General features: G+C 38.4%; 4 non-coding genes across 4 annotated transcripts; all 4 read right to left on the reverse strand.

Moving 5' to 3' along the window:
- Positions 1–739: 739 nt before the first annotated feature.
- Positions 740–812, reverse strand: trnar-ccu (transfer RNA arginine (anticodon CCU)). The gene has a single exon. It is a non-coding gene; the product is annotated as a tRNA-Arg (tRNA).
- An 8,295-nt stretch (positions 813–9,107) lies between these two features.
- On the reverse strand, positions 9,108–9,180 carry trnal-caa (transfer RNA leucine (anticodon CAA)). Its single transcript has one exon. It is a non-coding gene; the product is annotated as a tRNA-Leu (tRNA).
- A 9,750-nt stretch (positions 9,181–18,930) lies between these two features.
- On the reverse strand, positions 18,931–19,003 carry trnai-uau (transfer RNA isoleucine (anticodon UAU)). The gene has a single exon. It is a non-coding gene; the product is annotated as a tRNA-Ile (tRNA).
- Positions 19,004–23,117: 4,114 nt separating this feature from the next.
- On the reverse strand, positions 23,118–23,190 carry trnar-ccu (transfer RNA arginine (anticodon CCU)). The gene has a single exon. It is a non-coding gene; the product is annotated as a tRNA-Arg (tRNA).
- Between the last annotated feature and the right edge of the window lie 112 nt (positions 23,191–23,302).

Genomic DNA, 23,302 nt, shown 5'->3' on the forward strand with positions numbered 1-23,302 from the left:
TGAAGCTGAAATCTTGAAATGAAATCGCAAAATCAAAATCCAATTTCTCTCCCTTTTTCCTATTAATTTCCAAAAACTCGACAAGAGAACACTATGCTTCATGTGAGGGTTGAACTCACAACCTTCAGATTATGAGACTGACGTACTACCTGCTGCGCCAATGAAGCTGTAATTTTCAATTGAGATCGCAAAATCAAAATCCAATTTCTCTCCCATTTTTCAAATTAATTTCCAAAAACTCGACAAGAGAACACTATGCTTCATGTGAGGGTTGAACTCACGACCTTCAGATTATGAGACTGACGTGCTACCTGCTGCGCCAATGAAGCTGTAATCTTGAAATGAATTCGCAAAATCAAAATCCAATTTCTCTCCCTTTTTTCAATTAATTTCCAAAAACTCGACAAGAGAACACTATGCTTCATGTGAGGGTTGAACTCACGACCTTCAGATTATGAGACTGACGTGCTACCTGCTGCGCCAATGAAGCTGTAATCTTGAAATGAAATCGCAAAATCAAAATCCAATTTCTCTCCCTTTTTTCAATTAATTTCCAAAAACTCGACAAGAGAACACTATGCTTCATGTGAGGGTTGAACTCACGACCTTCAGATTATGAGACTGACGTGCTACCTGCTACGCCAATGAAGCTGTAATTTTCGATTGAAATCGCAAAATCAAAATCCAATTTCTCTCCCTTTTTTCAATTAATTTCCAAAAACTCGACAAGAGAACACAATGCTTCATGTGAGGGTTGAACTCACAACCTTCAGATTAGGAGACTGACGTGCTACCTGCTGCGCCAATGAAGCTGTAATCTTGAAATGAAATCGCAAAATCAAAGTCCAATTTCTCTCCCTTTTTTCAATTAATTTCCAAAAACTCGACAAGAGAACACTATGCTTCATGTGAGGGTTGAACTCACGACCTTCAGATTATGAGACTGACGTACTACCTGCTACGCCAATGAAGCTGTAATTTTCAATTGAAATCGCAAAATCAAAATCCAATTTCTCTCCCTTTTTTCAATTAATTTCCAAAAACTCGACAAGAGAACACTATGCTTCATGTGAGGGTTGAACTCACGACCTTCAGATTATGAGACTGACACGCTACCTGCTGCGCCAATGAAGCTGTAATTTTCAATTGAGATCGCAAAATCAAACTCCAATTTCTCTCCCTTTTTTCAATTAATTTCCAAAAACTCGACAAGTGAACACAATGCTTCATGTAAGGGTTGAACTCACGACCTTCAGATTATGAGACTGACGTGCTACCTGCTACACCAATGAAGCTGTAATTTTAAATTGAAATCGCAAAATCAAAATCCAATTCCTCTCCCTTTTTTCAATTATTCTTCAAAATCTCGAAAAGAGAACACTATGCTTCATGTGAGGGTTGAACTCACGACCTTCAGATTATGATACTGACGTGCTACCTGCTGCGCCAATGAAGCTGTAATCTTGAAATGAAATCGCAAAATCAGAATCCAATTTCTCTCCCTTTTTTCAATTAATTTCCAAAAACTCGACAAGAGAACACAATGCTTCATGTGAGGATGGAACTCACGACCTTCAGATTATGAGACTGACGTGCTACCTGCTGCGCCAATGAAGCTGTAATTTTCAATTGAGATCGCAAAATAAAAATCCAATTTCTCTCCCTTTTTTCGATTATTTTCCAAAAACTCGACAAGAGAACACTATGCTTCATGTGAGGAGTGAACTCACGACCTTCAGATTATGAGACTGACGTGCTACCTGCTGCGCCAATGAAGCTGTAATCTTGAAATGAAATCGCAAAATCAAAATCCAATTTCTCTCCCTTTTTTCAAATAATTTCCAAAAACTCGACAAGAGAACACTATGCTTCATGTGAGGGTTGAACTCACGACCTTCAGATTATGAGACTGACGTGCTACCTGCTGCGCCAATGAAGCTGTAATCTTGAAATGAATTCGCAAAATCAAAATCCAATTTCTCTCCCTTTTTTCAATTAATTTCCAAAAACTCGACAAGAGAACACTATGCTTCATGTGAGGGTTGAACTCACGACCTTCAGATTATGAGACTGACGTGCTACCTGCTGCGCCAATGAAGCTGTAATCTTGAAATGAAATCGCAAAATCAAAATCCAATTTCTCTCCCTTTTTTCAATTAATTTCCAAAAACTCGACAAGAGAACACTATGCTTCATGTGAGGGTTGAACTCACGACCTTCAGATTATGAGACTGACGTACTACCTGCTACACCAATGAAGCTGTAATTTTCAATTGAAATCGCAAAATCAAAATCCAATTTCTCTCCCTTTTTTCAATTAATTTCCAAAAACTCGACAAGAGAACACTATGCTTCATGTGAGGGTTGAACTCACGACCTTCAGATTATGAGACTGACACGCTACCTGCTGCGCCAATGAAGCTGTAATTTTCAATTGAGATCGCAAAATCAAAATCCAATTTCTCTCCCTTTTTTCAATTAATTTCCAAAAACTCGACAAGAGAACACAATGCTTCATGTAAGGGTTGAACTCACGACCTTCAGATTATGAGACTGACGTGCTACCTGCTGCGCCAATGAAGCTGTAATTTTATATTGAAATCGCAAAATCAAAATCCAATTACTCTCCCTTTTTTCAATTATTCTTCAAAATCTCGACAAGAGAACACTATGCTTCATGTGAGGGTTGAACTCACGACCTTCAGATTATGAGACTGACGTACTACCTGCTACGCCAATGAAGCTGTAATTTTCAATTGAAATCGCAAAATCAAAATCCAATTTCTCTCCCTTTTTTCAATTAATTTCCAAAAACTCGATAAGAGAACACTATGCTTCATGTGAGGGTTGAACTCACGACATTCAGATTAAGAGACTGACGTGCTACCTGCTGCGCCAATGAAGCTGTAATCTTGAAATGAAATCGCAAAATCAAAATCCAATTTCTCTCCCCTTTTTCAATTAATTTCAAAAAACTCGACAAGAGAACACTATGCTTCATGTCAGGTTTGAACTCACGACCTTCAGATTATGAGACTGACGTACTACCTGCTACACCAATGAAGCTGTAATTTTCAATTGAAATCGCAAAATCAAAATCCAATTTCTCTCCCTTTTTTCTATTAATTTCCAAAAACTCGACAAGAGAACACTATGCTTCATGTGAGGGTTGAACTCACGACCTTCAGATTATGAGACTGACGTGCTACCTGCTGCGCCAATGAAGCTGTAATCTTGAAATGAAATCGCAAAATCAAAATCCAATTTCTCTCCCCTTTTTCAATTAATTTCAAAAAACTCGACAAGAGAACACTATGCTTCATGTCAGGTTTGAACTCACGACCTTCAGATTATGAGACTGACGTACTACCTGCTACACCAATGAAGCTGTAATTTTCAATTGAAATCGCAAAATCAAAATCCAATTTCTCTCCCTTTTTTCTATTAATTTCCAAAAACTCGACAAGAGAACACTATGCTTCATGTGAGGGTTGAACTCACGACCTTCAGATTATGAGACTGACGTACTACCTGCTACGCCAATGAAGCTGTAATTTTCAATTGAAATCGCAAAATCAAAATCCAATTTCTCTCCCTTTTTTCGATTATTTTCCAAAAACTCGACAAGAGAACACTATGCTTCATGTGAGGAGTGAACTCACGACCTTCAGATTATGAGACTGACGTGCTACCTGCTGCGCCAATGAAGCTGTAATCTTGAAATGAAATCGCAAAATCAAAATCCAATTTCTCTCCCTTTTTTCAATTAATTTCCAAAAACTCGACAAGAGAACACTATGCTTCATGTGAGGGTTGAACTCACGACCTTCAGATTATGAGACTGACATACTACCTGCTACGCCAATGAAGCTGTATTTTTCAATTGCAATCGCAAAATCAAAATCCAATTTCTCTCCCTTTTTTCAATTAATTTCCAAAAACTCGACAAGAGAACACAATGCTTCATGTGAGGGTTGAACTCACGACCTTCAGATTATGAGACTGACGTGCTACCTGCTGCGCCAATGAAGCTGTAATTTTCAATTGAGATCGCAAAATAAAAATCCAATTTTTCTCCCTTTTTTCAATTAATTTCCAAAAACTCGACAAGAGAACACTATGCTTCATGTGAGGGTTGAACTCACGACCTTCAGATTATGAGACTGACGTACTACCTGCTACGCCAATGAAGCTGTAATTTTCAATTGAAATCGCAAAATCAAAATCCAATTTCTCTCCCTTTTTTCGATTATTTTCCAAAAACTCGACAAGAGAACACTATGCTTCATGTGAGGAGTGAACTCACGACCTTCAGATTATGAGACTGACGTGCTACCTGCTGCGCCAATGAAGCTGAAATCTTGAAATGAAATCGCAAAATCAAAATCCAATTTCTCTCCCTTTTTTCAATTAATTTCCAAAAGCTCGACAAGAGAACACTATGCTTCATGTGAGGGTTGAACTCACGACCTTCAGATTATGAGACTGACGTGCTACCTGCTGCGCCAATGAAGCTGTAATCTTGAAATGAAATCGCAAAATCAGAATCCAATTTCTCTCCCTTTTTTCAATTAATTTCCAAAAACTCGACAAGAGAACACAATGCTTCATGTGAGGATGGAACTCACGACCTTCAGATTATGAGACTGACGTGCTACCTGCTGCGCCGATGAAGCTGTAATTTTCAATTGAGATCGCAAAATAAAAATCCAATTTCTCTCCCTTTTTTCAATTAATTTCCAAAAACTCGACAAGAGAACACTATGCTTCATGTGAGGGTTGAACTCACGACCTCCAGATTATGAGACTGACGTGCTACCTGCTGCGCCAATGAAGCTGTAATTTTAAATTGAAATCGCAAAATCAAAATCCAATTCCTCTCCCTTTTTTCAATTATTCTTCAAAATCTCGAAAAGAGAACACTATGCTTCATGTGAGGGTTGAACTCACAACCTTCAGATTATGAGACTGACGTGCTACCTGCTGCGCCAATGAAGCTGTAATTTTCAATTGAAATCGCAAAATCAAAATCCAATTTCTCTCCCTTTTTTCAAATAATTTCCAAAAACTCGACAAGAGAACACTATGCTTCATGTGAGGGTTGAACTTACACCTTCAGATTATGAGACTGACGTGCTACCTGCTGCGCCAATGAAGCTGTAATTTTCAATTGAAATCGCAAAATCAAAATCAAATTTCTCTCCCTTTTTTCGATTATTTTCCAAAAACTCGACAAGAGAACACTATGCTTCATGTGAGGGTTGAACTCACGACCTTCAGATTATGAGACTGACGTGCTACCTGCTGCGCCAATGAAGCTGTAATCTTGAAATGAAATCGCAAAATCAAAATCCAATTTCTCTCCCTTTTTTCAATTAATTTCCAAAAACTCGACAAGAGAACACTATGCTTCATGTGAGGGTTGAACTCACGACCTTCAGATTATGAGACTGACATACTACCTGCTACGCCAATGAAGCTGTAATTTTCAATTGAAATCGCAAAATCAAAATCCAATTCCTCTCCCTTTTTTCAATTAATTTCCAAAAACTCGACAAGAGAACACTATGCTTCATGTGAGGGTTGAACTCACGACCTTCAGATTATGAGACTGACGTGCTACCTGCTGCGCCAATGAAGCTGTAATCTTGAAATGAAATCGCAAAATCAGAATCCAATTTCTCTCCCTTTTTTCAATTAATTTCCAAAAACTCGACAAGAGAACACAATGCTTCATGTGAGGATGGAACTCACGACCTTCAGATTATGAGACTGACGTGCTACCTGCTGCGCCAATGAAGCTGTAATTTTCAATTGAGATCGCAAAATAAAAATCCAATTTCTCTCCCTTTTTTCAATTAATTTCCAAAAACTCGACAAGAGAACACTATGCTTCATGTGAGGGTTGAACTCACAACCTTCAGATTATGAGACTGACGTGCTACCTGCTGCGCCAATGAAGCTGTAATTTTAAATTGAAATCGCAAAATCAAAATCCATTTCCTCTCCCTTTTTTCAATTATTCTTCAAAATCTCGAAAAGAGAACACTATGCTTCATTTGAGGGTTGAACTCACAACCTTCAGATTATGAGACTGACGTGCTACCTGCTGCGCCAATGAAGCTGTAATTTTCAATTGAAATCGCAAAATCAAAATCCAATTTCTCTCCCTTTTTTCAAATAATTTCCAAAAACTCGACAAGTGAACACTATGCTTCATGTGAGGGTTGAACTCACAACCTTCAGATTATGAGACTGACGTGCTACCTGCTGCGCCAATGAAGCTGTAATTTTCAATTGAAATCGCAAAATCAAAATCAAATTTCTCTCCCTTTTTTCGATTATTTTCCAAAAACTCGACAAGAGAACACTATGCTTCATGTGAGGAGTGAACTCACGACCTTCAGATTATGAGACTGACGTGCTACCTGCTGCGCCAATGAAGCTGTAATCTTCAATTGAAATCGCAAAATCAAAATCCAATTTCTCTCCCTTTTTTCAAATAATTTCCAAAAACTCGACAAGTGAACACTATGCTTCATGTGAGGGTTGAACTCACAACCTTCAGATTATGAGACTGACGTGCTACCTGCTGCGCCAATGAAGCTGTAATTTTCAATTGAAATCGCAAAATCAAAATCAAATTTCTCTCCCTTTTTTCGATTATTTTCCAAAAACTCGACAAGAGAACACTATGCTTCATGTGAGGAGTGAACTCACGACCTTCAGATTATGAGACTGACGTGCTACCTGCTGCGCCAATGAAGCTGTAATCTTCAATTGAAATCGCAAAATCAAAATCCAATTTCTCTCCCTTTTTTCAATTAATTTCAAAAAACTCGACAAGAGAACACTATGCTTCATGTCAGGGTTGAACTCACGACCTTCAGATTATGAGACTGACGTACTACCTGCTACACCAATGAAGTTGTAATTTTCAATTGAAATCGCAAAATCAAAATCCAATTTCTCTCCCTTTTTTCAATTAATTTCCAAAAACTCGACAAGAGAACACTATGCTTCATGTGAGGGTTGAACTCACGACTTTCAGATTATGAGACTGACGTACTACCTGCTATGCCAATGAAGCTGTAATTTTCAATTGAAATCGCAAAATCAAAATCCAATTTCTCTCCCTTTTTTCGATTATTTTCCAAAAACTCGACAAGAGAACACTATGCTTCATGTGAGGAGTGAACTCACGACCTTCAGATTATGAGACTGACGTGCTACCTGCTGCGCCAATGAAGCTGTAATCTTGAAATGAAATCGCAAAATCAAAATCCAATTTCTCTCCCTTTTTTCAATTATTCTTCAAAACCTCGAAAAGAGAACACTATGCTTCATGTGAGGGTTGAACTCACAACCTTCAGATTATGAGACTGACGTGCTACCTGCTACGCCAATGAAGCTGTAATTTTCAATTGAAATCGCAAAATCAAAATCCAATTTCTCTCCCTTTTTTCGATTATTTTCCAAAAACTCGACAAGAGAACACTATGCTTCATGTGAGGAGTGAACTCACGACCTTCAGATTTTGAGACTGACGTGCTACCTGCTGCGCCAATGAAGCTGTAATTTTCAATTGAGATCGCAAAATCAAAATCCAATTTCTCTCCCATTTTTCAATTTCCAAAAACTCGACAAGAGAACACTATGCTTCATGTGAGGGTTGAACTCACGACCTTCAGATTATGAGACTGACGTGCTACCTGCTGCGCTAATGAAGCTGTAATCTTGAAATGAATTCGCAAAATCAAAATCCAATTTCTCTCCCTTTTTTCAATTAATTTCCAAAAACTCGACAAGAGAACACTATGCTTCATGTGAGGGTTGAACTCACGACCTTCAGATTATGAGACTGACGTGCTACCTGCTGCGCCAATGAAGCTGTAATCTTGAAATGAAATCGCAAAATCAAAATCCAATTTCTCTCCCTTTTTTCAATTAATTTCCAAAAACTCGACAAGAGAACACTATGCTTCATGTGAGGGTTGAACTCACGACCTTCAGATTATGAGACTGACGTACTACCTGCTACGCCAATGAAGCTGTAATTTTCAATTGAAATCGCAAAATCAAAATCCAATTTCTCTCCCTTTTTTCAATTAATTTCCAAAAACTCGACAAGAGAACACAATGCTTCATGTGAGGGTTGAACTCACAACCTTCAGATTATGAGACTGACGTGCTACCTGCTGCGCCAATGAAGCTGTTATTTTCAATTGAGATCGCAAAATCAAAATCCAATTTCTCTCCCTTTTTTCAATTAATTTCCAAAAACTCGACAAGAGAACACTATGCTTCATGTGAGGGTTGAACTCACGACCTTCAGATTATGAGACTGACGTGCTACCTGCTGCGCCAATGAAGCTGTAATCTTGAAATGAAATCGCAAAATAAAAAATCCAATTTCTCTCCCTTTTTTCAATTAATTTCCAAAAACTCGACAAGAGAACACTATGCTTCATGTGAGGGTTGAACTCACGACCTTCAGATTATGAGACTGACGTACTACCTGCTACGCCAATGAAGCCGTAATTTTCAATTTAAATCGCAAAATCAAAATCCAATTTCTCTCCCTTTTTTCAATTAATTTCCAAAAACTCGACAAGAGAACACAATGCTTCATGTGAGGGTTGAACTCACAACCTTCAGATTATGAGACTGACGTGCTACCTGCTGCGCCAATGAAGCTGTAATCTTGAAATGAAATCGCAAAATCAAAATCCAATTTCTCTCCCTTTTTTCAATTAATTTCAAAAAACTCGACAAGAGAACACTATGCTTCATGTCAGGGTTGAACTCACGACCTTCAGATTATGAGACTGACGTACTACCTGCTACGCCAATGAAGCTGTAATTTTCAATTGAAATTGCAAAATCAAAATCCAATTTCTCTCCCTTTTTTCGATTATTTTCCAAAAACTCGACAAGAGAACACTATGCTTCATGTGAGGAGTGAACTCACGACCTTCAGATTATGAGACTGACGTGCTACCTGCTGCGCCAATGAAGCTGTAATCTTGAAATGAAATCGCAAAATCAAAATCCAATTTCTCTCCCTTTTTTCAATTAATTTCCAAAAACTCGACAAGAGAACACTATGCTTCATGTGAGGGTTGAACTCACGACCTTCAGATTTTGAGACTGACGTGCTACCTGCTGCGCCAATGAAGCTGTAATCTTGAAATGAAATCGCAAAATCAAAATCCAATTTCTCTCCCTTTTTTCAATTAATTTCCAAAAACTCGACAAGAGAACACTATGCTTCATGTGAGGGTTGAACTCACGACCTTCAGATTATGAGACTGACGTACTACCTGCTACGCCGATGAAGCTGTAATTTTCAATTGAAATCGCAAAATCAAAATCCAATTTCTCTCCCTTTTTTCGATTATTTTCCAAAAACTCGACAAGAGAACACTATGCTTCATGTGAGGAGTGAACTCACGACCTTCAGATTATGAGACTGACGTGCTACCTGCTGCGCCAATGAAGCTGTAATCTTGAAATGAAATCGCAAAATCAAAATCCAATTTCTCTCCCTTTTTTCAATTAATTTCCAAAAACTCGACAAGAGAACACTATGCTTCATGTGAGGATTGAACTCACGCCCTTCAGATTATGAGACTGCCGTGCTACCTGCTGCGCCAATGAAGCCATTATTCTTTACTAAAATTGCAAATTCAAAATCCAATTCCTCTCCCTTTTTTCAATTATTCTTCAAAAACTCGACAAGGGAACACTATGCTTCATGTGAGGGTTGAACTCACGACCTTCAGATTATGAGACTGACGTGCTACCTGCTGCGCCAATGAAGCTGTAATTTTCAATTGAAATCGCAAAATCAAAATCCAATTTCTCTCCCTTTTTTCAATTAATTTCCAAAAACTCGACAAGAGAACACTATGCTTCATGTGAGGGTTGAACTCACGACCTTCAGATTATGAGACTGACGTGCTACCTGCTGCGCCAATGAAGCTGTAATCTTGAAATGAAATCGCAAAATCAAAATCCAATTTCTCTCCCTTTTTTCAATTAATTTCAAAAAACTCGACAAGAGAACACTATGCTTCATGTCAGGGTTGAACTCACGACCTTCAGATTATGAGACTGACGTACTACCTGCTACACCAATGAAGCTGTAATTTTCAATTGAAATCGCAAAATCAAAATCCAATTTCTCTCCCTTTTTTTCAATTAATTTCCAAAAACTCGACAAGAGAACACTATGCTTCATGTGAGGGTTGAACTCACGACCTTCAGATTATGAGACTGACGTACTACCTGCTACGCCAATGAAGCTGTAATTTTTAATTGAAATCGCAAAATCAAAATCCAATTTCTCTCCCTTTTTTCAATTAATTTCCAAAAACTCGACAAGAGAACACTATGCTTCATGTGAGGGTTGAACTCACGACCTTCAGATTATGAGACTGACGTGCTACCTGCTGCGCCAATGAAGCTGTAATCTTTAAATGAAATCGCAAAATCAAAATCCAATTTCTCTCCCTTTTTTCAATTAATTTCCAAAAACTCGACAAGAGAACACAATGCTTCATGTGAGGGTTGAACTCACTACCTTCAGATTAGGAGACTGGCGTGCTACCTGCTGCGCCAATGAAGCTGTAATTTTCAATTGAGATCGCAAAATCAAAATCCAATTTCTCTCCCTTTTTTCAATTAATTTCCAAAAACTCGACAAGAGAACACAATGCTTCATGTGAGGGTTGAACTCACGACCTTCAGATTATGAGACTGACGTGCTACCTGCTGCGCCAATGAAGCTGTAATTTTCAATTGAAATCGCAAAATCAAAATCCAATTCCCCTTCCTTTTTTCAATTAATTTCCAAAAACTCAACAAGAGAACACTATGCTTCATGTGAGGGTTGAACTCACGACCTTCAGATTATGAGACTGACGTGCTACCTGCTGCGCCAATGAAGCTGTAATCTTGAAATGAAATCGCAAAATCAAAATCCAATTTCTCTCCCTTTTTTCAATTAATTTCCAAAAACTCGACAAGAGAACACTATGCTTCATGTGAGGGTTAAACTCATGACCTTCAGATTATGAGACTGACGTACTACCTGCTACGCCAATGAAGCTGTAATTTTCAGTTGAAATCGCAAAATCAAAATCCAATTTCTCTCCCTTTTTTCAATTAATTTCCAAAACCTCGACAAGAGAACACAATGCTTCATGTGAGGGTTGAACTCACGACCTTCAGATTATGAGACTGACGTGCTACCTGCTGCGCCAATGAAGCTGTAATCTTGAAAAGAATTCGCAAAATCAAAATCCAATTTCTCTCCCTTTTTTCAATTAATTTCCAAAACCTCGACAAGAGAACACAATGCTTCATGTGAGGGTTGAACTCACGACCTTCAGATTATGAGACTGACGTGCTACCTGCTGCGCCAATGAAGCTGTAATCTTAAAATGAAATCGCAAAATCAAAATCCAATTTCTCTCCCTTTTTCCTATTAATTTCCAAAAACTCGACAAGAGAACACTATGCTTCATGTGAGGGTTGAACTCACGACCTTCAGATTATGAGACTGACGTGCTACCTGCTGCGCCAATGAAGCTGTAATCTTGAAATGAATTCGCAAAATCAAAATCCAATTTCTCTCCCTTTTTTCAATTAATTTCCAAAAACTCGACAAGAGAACACTATGCTTCATGTGAGGGTTGAACTCACGACCTTCAGATTATGAGACTGACGTGCTACCTGCTGCGCCAATGAAGCTGTAATCTTGAAATGAATTCGCAAAATCAAAATCCAATTTCTCTCCCTTTTTTCAATTAATTTCCAAAAACTCGACAAGAGAACACTATGCTTCATGTGAGGGTTGAACTCACGACCTTCAGATTATGAGACTGACGTACTACCTGCTACGCCAATGAAGCTGTAATTTTCAATTGAAATCGCAAAATCAAAATCCAATTACTCTCCCTTTTTTCAATTATTCTTCAAAATCTCGACAAGAGAACACTATGCTTCATGTGAGGGTTGAACTCACAACCTTCAGATTATGAGACTGACGTGCTACCTGCTACGCCAATGAAGCTGTAATCTTGAAATGAAATCGCAAAATCAAAATCCAATTTCTCTCCCTTTTTTCAATTAATTTCCAAAAACTCGACAAGAGAACACTATGCTTCATGTGAGGGTTGAACTCACGACCTTCAGATTATGAGACTGACGTACTACCTGCTACGCCGATGAAGCTGTAATTTTCAATTGAAATCGCAAAATCAAAATCCAATTTCTCTCCCTTTTTTCGATTATTTTCCAAAAACTCGACAAGAGAACACTATGCTTCATGTGAGGAGTGAACTCACGACCTTCAGATTATGAGACTGACGTGCTACCTGCTGCGCCAATGAAGCTGTAATCTTGAAATGAAATCGCAAAATCAAAATCCAATTTCTCTCCCTTTTTTCAATTAATTTCCAAAAACTCGACAAGAGAACACTATGCTTCATGTGAGGATTGAACTCACGCCCTTCAGATTATGAGACTGCCGTGCTACCTGCTGCGCCAATGAAGCCATTATTCTTTACTAAAATTGCAAATTCAAAATCCAATTCCTCTCCCTTTTTTCAATTATTCTTCAAAAACTCGACAAGGGAACACTATGCTTCATGTGAGGGTTGAACTCACGACCTTCAGATTATGAGACTGACGTGCTACCTGCTGCGCCAATGAAGCTGTAATTTTCAATTGAAATCGCAAAATCAAAATCCAATTTCTCTCCCTTTTTTCAATTAATTTCCAAAAACTCGACAAGAGAACACTATGCTTCATGTGAGGGTTGAACTCACGACCTTCAGATTATGAGACTGACGTGCTACCTGCTGCGCCAATGAAGCTGTAATTTTCAATTGAAATCGCAAAATCAAAATCCAATTTCTCTCCCTTTTTTCAATTAATTTCCAAAAACTCGACAAGAGAACACTATGCTTCATGTGAGGGTTGAACTCACGACCTTCAGATTATGAGACTGACGTGCTACCTGCTGCGCCAATGAAGCTGTAATCTTTAAATGAAATCGCAAAATCAAAATCCAATTTCTCTCCCTTTTTTCAATTAATTTCCAAAAACTCGACAAGAGAACACAATGCTTCATGTGAGGGTTGAACTCACTACCTTCAGATTAGGAGACTGGCGTGCTACCTGCTGCGCCAATGAAGCTGTAATTTTCAATTGAGATCGCAAAATCAAAATCCAATTTCTCTCCCTTTTTTCAATTAATTTCCAAAAACTCGACAAGAGAACACAATGCTTCATGTGAGGGTTGAACTCACGACCTTCAGATTATGAGACTGACGTGCTACCTGCTGCGCCAATGAAGCTGTAATTTTCAATTGAAATCGCAAAATCAAAATCCAATTCCCCTTCCTTTTTTCAATTAATTTCCAAAAACTCGACAAGAGAACACTATGCTTCATGTGAGGGTTGAACTCACGACCTTCAGATTATGAGACTGACGTGCTACCTGCTGCGCCAATGAAGCTGTAATCTTGAAATGAAATCGCAAAATCAAAATCCAATTTCTCTCCCTTTTTTCAATTAATTTCCAAAAACTCGACAAGAGAACACTATGCTTCATGTGAGGGTTAAACTCATGACCTTCAGATTATGAGACTGACGTACTACCTGCTACGCCAATGAAGCTGTAATTTTCAGTTGAAATCGCAAAATCAAAATCCAATTTCTCTCCCTTTTTTCAATTAATTTCCAAAACCTCGACAAGAGAACACAATGCTTCATGTGAGGGTTGAACTCACGACCTTCAGATTATGAGACTGACGTGCTACCTGCTGCGCCAATGAAGCTGTAATCTTGAAAAGAATTCGCAAAATCAAAATCCAATTTCTCTCCCTTTTTTCAATTAATTTCCAAAACCTCGACAAGAGAACACAATGCTTCATGTGAGGGTTGAACTCACGACCTTCAGATTATGAGACTGACGTGCTACCTGCTGCGCCAATGAAGCTGTAATCTTAAAATGAAATCGCAAAATCAAAATCCAATTTCTCTCCCTTTTTCCTATTAATTTCCAAAAACTCGACAAGAGAACACTATGCTTCATGTGAGGGTTGAACTCACGACCTTCAGATTATGAGACTGACGTGCTACCTGCTGCGCCAATGAAGCTGTAATCTTGAAATGAATTCGCAAAATCAAAATCCAATTTCTCTCCCTTTTTTCAATTAATTTCCAAAAACTCGACAAGAGAACACTATGCTTCATGTGAGGGTTGAACTCACGACCTTCAGATTATGAGACTGACGTGCTACCTGCTGCGCCAATGAAGCTGTAATCTTGAAATGAATTCGCAAAATCAAAATCCAATTTCTCTCCCTTTTTTCAATTAATTTCCAAAAACTCGACAAGAGAACACTATGCTTCATGTGAGGGTTGAACTCACGACCTTCAGATTATGAGACTGACGTACTACCTGCTACGCCAATGAAGCTGTAATTTTCAATTGAAATCGCAAAATCAAAATCCAATTACTCTCCCTTTTTTCAATTATTCTTCAAAATCTCGACAAGAGAACACTATGCTTCATGTGAGGAGTGAACTCACGACCTTCAGATTATGAGACTGACGTGCTACCTGCTGCGCCAATGAAGCTGTAATCTTGAAATGAAATCGCAAAATCAAAATCCAATTTCTCTCCCTTTTTCCTATTAATTTTCAAAAACTCGACAAGAGAACACTATGCTTCATGTGAGGGTTGAACTCACGACCTTCAGATTATGAGACTGACGTGCTACCTGCTGCGCCAATGAAGCTGTAATCTTGAAATGAAATCGCAAAATCAAAATCCAATTTCTCTCCCTTTTTCCTATTAATTTTCAAAAACTCGACAAGAGAACACTATGTTTCATGTGAGGGTTGAACTCACGACCTTCAGATTATGAGACTGACGTGCTACCTGCTGCGCCAATGAAGCTGTAATCTTGAAATGAAATCGCAAAATCAAAATCCAATTTCTCTCCCTTTTTTCAATTAATTTCCAAAAACTCGACAAGAGAACACAATGCTTCATGTGAGAGTTGAACTCACGACCTTCAGATTATGAGACTGGCGTGCTACCTGCTGCGCCAATGAAGCTGTAATTTTCAAATGAGATCGCAAAATCAAAATCCAATTTCTCTCCCTTTTTTCAATTAATTCCCAAAAACTCGACAAGAGAACACAATGCTTTATGTGAGGGTTGAACTCACGACCTTCAGATTATGAGACTGACGTGCTACCTGCTGCGCCAATGAAGCTGTAATTTTCAATTGAAATCGCAAAATCAAAATCCAATTACTCTCCCTTTTTTCAATTATTCTTCAAAATCTCGACAAGAGAACACAATGCTTCATGTGAGGGTTGAACTCACAACCTTCAGATTATGAGACTGACGTGCTACCTGCTTCGCCAATGAAGCTGTAATTTTCAATTGAAATCGCAAAATCAAAATCCAATTTCTCTCCCTTTTTTCAATTAATTTCCAAAAACTCGACAAGAGAACACTATGCTTCATGTGAGGGTTGAACTCACGACCTTCAGATTATGAGACTGACGTGCTACCTGCTGCGCCAATGAAGCTGTAATCTTGAAATGAAATCGCAAAATCAAAATCCAATTTCTCTCCCTTTTTTCAATTAATTTCAAAAAACTCGACAAGAGAACACTATGCTTCATGTCAGGGTTGAACTCACGACCTTCAGATTATGAGGCTGACGTACTACCTGCTACACCAATGAAGCTGTAATTTTCAATTGAAATCGCAAAATCAAAATCCAATTTCTCTCCCTTTTTTCGATTATTTTCCAAAAACTCGACAAGGGAACACTATGCTTCATGTGAGGGTTGAACTCACGACCTTCAGATTATGAGACTGACGTGCTACCTGCTGCGCCAATGAAGCTGTAATCTTGAAATGAAATCGCAAAATCAAAATCCAATTTCTCTCCCTTTTTTTCGATTATTTTCCAAAAACTCGACAAGAGAACACTATGCTTCATGTGAGGAGTGAACTCACGACCTTCAGATTATGAGACTGACGTGCTACCTGCTGCGCCAATGAAGCTGTAATCTTGAAATGAAATCGCAAAATCAAAATCCAATTTCTCTCCCTTTTTTCAATTAATTTCCAAAAACTCGACAAGAGAACACTATGCTTCATGTGAGGGTTGAACTCACGACCTTCAGATTAAGAGACTGACGTGCTACCTGCTGCGCCAATGAAGCTGTAATCTTGAAATGAAATCGCAAAATCAGAATCCAATTTCTCTCCCTTTTTTCAATTAATTTCCAAAAACTCGACAAGAGAACACAATGCTTCATGTGAGGGTTGAACTCACGACCTTCAGATTATGAGACTGACGTGCTACCTGCTGCGCCAATGAAGCTGTAATTTTCAAATGAGATCGCAAAATCAAAATCCAATTTCTCTCCCTTTTTTCAATTAATTTCCAAAAACTCGACAAGAGAACACTATGCTTCTTGTGAGGTTTGAACTCACGCCCTTCAGATTATGAAACTGCCGTGCTACCTGCTGCGCCAATGAAACCATTATTCTTTACTAAAATTGCAAAATCAAAATCCAATTCCTCTCCCTTTTTTCAATTATTCTTCAAAAACTCGACAAGGGAACACTATGCTTCATGTGAGGGTTGAACTCACGACCTTCAGATTATGAGACTGACGTGCTACCTGCTGCGCCAATGAAGCTGTTATTTTCAATTGAAATCGCAAAATCAAAATCCAATTCCTCTCCCTTTTTTCAATTATTCTTCAAAATCTCGAAAAGAGAACACTATGCTTCATGTGAGGGTTGAACTCACAACCTTCAGATTATGAGACTGACGTGCTACCTGCTACGCCGATGAAGCTGTAATTTTCAATTGAAATCGCAAAATCAAAATCCAATTTCTCTCCCTTTTTTCAATTAATTTCCAAAAACTCGACAAGAGAACACTATGCTTCATGTGAGGGTTGAACTCACAACCTTCAGATTATGAGACTGACGTGCTACCTGCTGCGCCAATGAAGCTGTAATTCTCCATTGAAATCGCAAAATCAAAATCCAATTCCTCTCCCTTTTTTCAATTATTCTTCAAAATCTCGACAAGAGAACACTATGCTTCATGTGAGGGTTGAACTCACAACCTTCAGATTATGAGACTGACGTGCTACCTGCTACGCGAATGAAGCTGTAATTTTCAATTGAAATCGCAAAATCAAAATCCAATTTCTCTCCCTTTTTTCAATTAATTTCCAAAAACTCGACAAGAGAACACAATGCTTCATGTGAGGGTTGAACTCACGACCTTCAGATTATGAGACTGAGGTGCTACCTGCTGCGCCAATGAAACTGTAATCTTGAAATGAAATCGCAAAATCAAAATCCAATTTCTCTCCCTTTTTTCAATTAATTTCCAAAAACTCGACAAGAGAACACAATGCTTCATGTGAGGGTTGAACTCACGACCTTCAGATTATGAGACTGACGTGCTACCTGCTGCGCCAATGAAGCTGTAATTTTCAATTGAGATCGCAAAATCAAAATCCAATTTCTCTCCCATTTTTCAATTAATTTCCAAAAACTCGACAAGAGAACACTATGCTTCATGTGAGGGTTGAACTCACGACCTTCAGATTATGAGACTGACGTGCTACCTGCTTCGCCAATGAAGCTGTAATCTTGAAATGAATTCGCAAAATCAAAATCCAATTTCTCTCCCTTTTTTCAATTAATTTCCAAAAACTCGACAAGAGAACACTATGCTTCATGTGAGGGTTGAACTCACGACCTTCAGATTATGAGACTGACGTACTCCCTGCTACGCCAATGAAGCTGTAATTTTCAATGGAAATCGCAAAATCAAAATCCAATTTCTCTCCCATTTTTCAATTAATTTCCAAAAACTCGACAAGAGAACACTATGCTTCATGTGAGGGTTGAACTCACGACCTTCAGATTATGAGACTGACGTACTCCCTGCTACGCCAATGAAGCTGTAATTTTCAATGGAAATCGCAAAATCAAAATCCAATTTCTCTCCCTTTTTTCAATTAATTTCCAAAAACTCGACAAGAGAACACAATGCTTCATGTGAGGGTTGAACTCACGACCTTCAGATTATGAGACTGACGTGCTACCTGCTGCGCCAATGAAGCTGTTATTTTCATTTGAGATCGCAAAATCAAAATCCAATTACTCTCCCTTTTTTCAATTATTCTTCAAAATCTCGAAAAGAGAACACTATGCTTCATGTGAGGGTTGAACTAACAACCTTCAGATTATGAGACTGACGTGCTACCTGCTGCGCCAATGAAGCTGTAATCTTGAAATGAAATCGCAAAATCAAAATCCAATTTCTCTCCCTTTTTTCAATTAATTTCAAAAAACTCGACAAGAGAACACTATGCTTCATGTCAGGGTTGAACTCACGACCTTCAGATTATGAGGCTGACGTACTACCTGCTACACCAATGAAGCTGTAATTTTCAATTGAAATCGCAAAATCAAAATCCAATTTCTCTCCCTTTTTTCGATTATTTTCCAAAAACTCGACAAGAGAACACTATGCTTCACGTGAGGGTTGAACTCACGACCTTCAGATTATGAGGCTGACGTACTACCTGCTACGCCAATGAAGCTGTAATTTTCAATTGAAATCGCAAAATCAAAATCCAATTTCTCTCCCTTTTTTCGATTATTTTCCAAAAACTCAACAAGAGAACACTATGCTTCATGTGAGGAGTGAACTCACGATCTTCAGATTATGAGACTGACGTGCTACCTGCTGTGCCAATGAAGCTGTAATTTTCAGTTGAAATCGCAAAATCAAAATCCAATTTCTCTCCCTTTTTTCAATTAATTTCCAAAAACTCGACAAGAGAACACTATGCTTCATGTGAGGGTTGAACTCACGACCTTCAGATTATAAGACTGACGTGCTACCTGCTGCGCCAATGAAGCTGTAATCTTGAAATGAAATCGCAAAATCAAAATCCAATTTCTCTCCCTTTTTCCAATTAATTTCCAAAAACTCGACAAGAGAACACTATGCTTCATGTGAGGGTTGAACTCACGACCTTCAGATTATGAGACTGACGTGCTACCTGCTGCGCCAATGAAGCTGTAATCTTATAATGAAATCGCAAAATCAAAATCCAATTTCTCTCCCTTTTTCCAATTAATTTCCAAAAACTCGACAAGAGAACACTATGCTTCATGTGAGGGTTGAACTCACGACCTTCAGATTATGAGACTGACGTGCTACCTGCTACGCCAATGAAACTGTAATTTTCAATTGAAATCGCAAAATCAAAATCCAATTTCTCTCCCTTTTTCCAATTAATTTCCAAAAACTCGACAATAGAACACTATGCTTCATGTGAGGTTTGAACTCACGCCCTTCAGATTATGAAACTGCCGTGCTACCTGCTGCGCCAATGAAACCATTATTCTTTACTAAAATTGCAAAATCAAAATCCAATTCCTCTCCCTTTTTTCAATTATTCTTCAAAAACTCGACAAGGGAACACTATGCTTCATGTGAGGGTTGAACTCACGACCTTCAGATTATGAGACTGACGTGCTACCTGCTGCGCCAATGAAGCTGTAATTTTCAATTGAAATCGCAAAATCAAAATCCAATTTCTCTCCCTTTTTTCAATTAATTTCCAAAAACTCGACAAGAGAACACTATGCTTCATGTGAGGGTTGAACTCACGACCTTCAGATTATGAGACTGACGTACTACCTGCTACGCCAATGAAGCTGTAATTTTCAATTGAAATCGCAAAATCAAAATCCAATTTCTCTCCCTTTTTTCAATTAATTTCCAAAAACTCGACAAGAGAACACAATGCTTCATGTGAGGGTTGAACTCACGACCTTCAGATTATGAGACTGACGTGCTACCTGCTGCGCCAATGAAGCTGTAATTTTCAATTGAGATCGCAAAATCAAAATCCAATTTCTCTCCCATTTTTCAATTAATTTCCAAAAACTCGACAAGAGAACACTATGCCTTATGTGAGGGTTGAACTCACGACCTTCAGATTATGAGACTGACGTGCTACCTGCTGCGCCAATGAAGCTGTAATCTTGAAATGAATTCGCAAAATCAAAATCCAATTTCTCTCCCTTTTTTCAATTAATTTCCAAAAACTCGACAAGAGAACACTATGCTTCATGTGAGGGTTGAACTCACGACCTTCAGATTATGAGACTGACGTGCTACCTGCTGCGCCAATGAAGCTGTAATCTTGAAATGAAATCGCAAAATCAAAATCCAATTTCTCTCCCTTTATTCAATTAATTTCAAAAAACTCGACAAGAGAACACTATGCTTCATGTCAGGGTTGAACTCACGACCTTCAGATTATGAGACTGACGTACTACCTGCTACACCAATGAAGCTGTAATTTTCAATTGAAATCGCAAAATCAAAATCCAATTTCTCTCCCTTTTTTCAATTAATTTCCAAAAACTCGACAAGAGAACACAATGCTTCATGTGAGGGTTGAACTCACGACCTTCAGATTATGAGACTGACGTGCTACCTGCTGCGCCAATGAAGCTGTTATTTTCATTTGAGATCGCAAAATCAAAATCCAATTACTCTCCCTTTTTTCAATTATTCTTCAAAATCTCGAAAAGAGAACACTATGCTTCATGTGAGGGTTGAACTCACAACCTTCAGATTATGAGACTGACGTGCTACCTGCTACGCCAATGAAGCTGTAATTTTCAATTGAAATCGCAAAATCAAAATCCAATTTCTCTCCCTTTTTTCAATTAATTTCCAAAAACTCGACAAGAGAACACTATGCTTCATGTGAGAGTTGAACTCACGACCTTCAGATTATGAGACTGACGTGCTACCTGCTGCGCCAATGAAGCTGTAATCTTGAAATGAAATCGCAAAATCAAAATCCAATTTCTCTCCCTTTTTTCAATTAATTTCAAAAAACTCGACAAGAGAACACTATGCTTCATGTCAGGGTTGAACTCACAACCTTCAGATTATGAGACTGACGTGCTACCTGCTACGCCAATGAAGCTGTAATTTTCAATTGAAATCGCAAAATCAAAATCCAATTTCTCTCCCTTTTTTCGATTATTTTCCAAAAACTCGACAAGAGAACACTATGCTTCATGTGAGGGTTGAACTCACAACCTTCAGATTATGAGACTGACGTGCTACCTGCTACGCCAATGAAGCTGTAATTTTCAATTGAAATCGCAAAATCAAAATCCAATTTCTCTCCCTTTTTTCGATTATTTTCCAAAAACTCGACAAGAGAACACAATGCTTCATGTGAGGGGTGAACTCACGACCTTCAGATTATGAGACTGACGTGCTACCTGCTGCGCCAATGAAACCATTATTCTTTACTAAAATTGCAAAATCAAAATCCAATTTCTCTCCCTTTTTTCGATTATTTTCCAAAAACTCGACAAGAGAACACTATGCTTCATGTGAGGAGTGAACTCACGACCTTCAGATTATGAGACTGACGTGCTACCTGCTGCGCCAATGAAGCTGTAATCTTGAAATGAAATCGCAAAATCAAAATCCAATTTCTCTCCCTTTTTTCAATTAATTTCCAAAAACTCTACAAGAGAACACTATGCTTCATGTGAGGGTTGAACTCACGACCTTCAGATTATGAGACTGACGTGCTACCTGCTGCGCCAATGAAGCTGTAATTTTCAATTGAAATCGCAAAATCAAAATCCAATTCCTCTCCCTTTTTTCAATTATTCTTCAAAATCTCGACAAGAGAACACTATGCTTCATGTGAGGGTTGAACTCACAACCTTCAGATTATGAGACTGACGTGCTACCTGCTACGCCAATGAAGCTGTAATTTTCAATTGAAATCGCAAAATCAAAATCCAATTTCTCTCCCTTTTTTCGATTATTTTCCAAAAACTCGACAAGAGAACACAATGCTTCATGTGAGGGTTGAACTCACTACCTTCAGATTATGAGACCGACGTGCTACCTGCTGCGCCAATGAAGCTGTAATTTTCAATTGAGATCGCAAAATCAAAATCCAATTTCTCTCCCATTTTTCAATTAATTTCCAAAAACTCGACAAGAGAACACTATGCTTCATGTGAGGGTTGAACTCACGACCTTCAGATTATGAGACTGACGTGCTACCTGCTGCGCCAATGAAGCTGTAATCTTGAAATGAAATCGCAAAATCAAAATCCAATTTCTCTCCCTTTTTCCTATTAATTTCCAAAAACTCGACAAGAGAACACTATGCTTCATGTGAAGGTTGAACTCACGACCTTCAGATTATGAGACTGACGTGCTACCTGCTGCGCCAATGAAGCTGTAATCTTGAAATGAAATCGCAAAATAAAAATCCAATTTCTCTCCCTTTTTTCAATTAATTTCCAAAAACTCAACATGAGAACACTATGCTTCATGTGAGGGTTGAACTCACGACCTTCAGATTATGAGACTGACGTACTACCTGCTACGCCAATGAAGCTGTAATTTTCAGTTGAAATCGCAAAATCAAAATCCAATTTCTCTCCCTTTTTTCAATTAATTTCCAAAAACTCGACAAGAGAACACAATGCTTCATGTGAGGGTTGAACTCACGACCTTCAGATTATGAGACTGACGTGCTACCTGCTGCGCCAATGAAGCTGTAATCTTGAAATGAAATCGCAAAATCAAAATCCAATTTCTCTCCCTTTTTTCAATTAATTTCCAAAAACTCGACAAGAGAACACTATGCTTCATGTGAGGGTTGAACTCACGACCTTCAGATTATGAGACTGACGTACTCCCTGCTACGCCAATGAAGCTGTAATTTTCGAATTGAAATCGCAAAATCAAAATCCAATTTCTCTCCCTTTTTTCAATTAATTTCCAAAAACTCGACAAGAGAACACAATGCTTCATGTGAGGGTTGAACTCACGACCTTCAGATTATGAGACTGACGTGCTACCTGCTGCGCCAATGAAGCTGTTATTTTCATTTGAGATCGCAAAATCAAAATCCAATTTCTCTCCCTTTTTTCAATTAATTTCCAAAAACTCGACAAGAGAACACTGTGCTTCATGTGAGGGTTGAACTCACGACCTTCAGATTAGGAGACTGACGTGCTACCTGCTGTGCCAATGAAGCTGTAATTTTCAATTGAAATCGCAAAATCAAAATCCAATTTCTCTCCCTTTTTTCAATTAATTTCCAAAATCTCGACAAGAGAACACTATGCTTCATGTGAGGGTTGAACTCA

The sequence above is a fragment of the Urocampus carinirostris genome, unplaced genomic scaffold (assembly GCF_059441175.1).
Source record: "Urocampus carinirostris isolate Australia breed hairy pipefish unplaced genomic scaffold, RoL_Ucar_1.0 HiC_scaffold_41, whole genome shotgun sequence".
NCBI lineage: Eukaryota > Metazoa > Chordata > Actinopteri > Syngnathiformes > Syngnathidae > Urocampus > Urocampus carinirostris.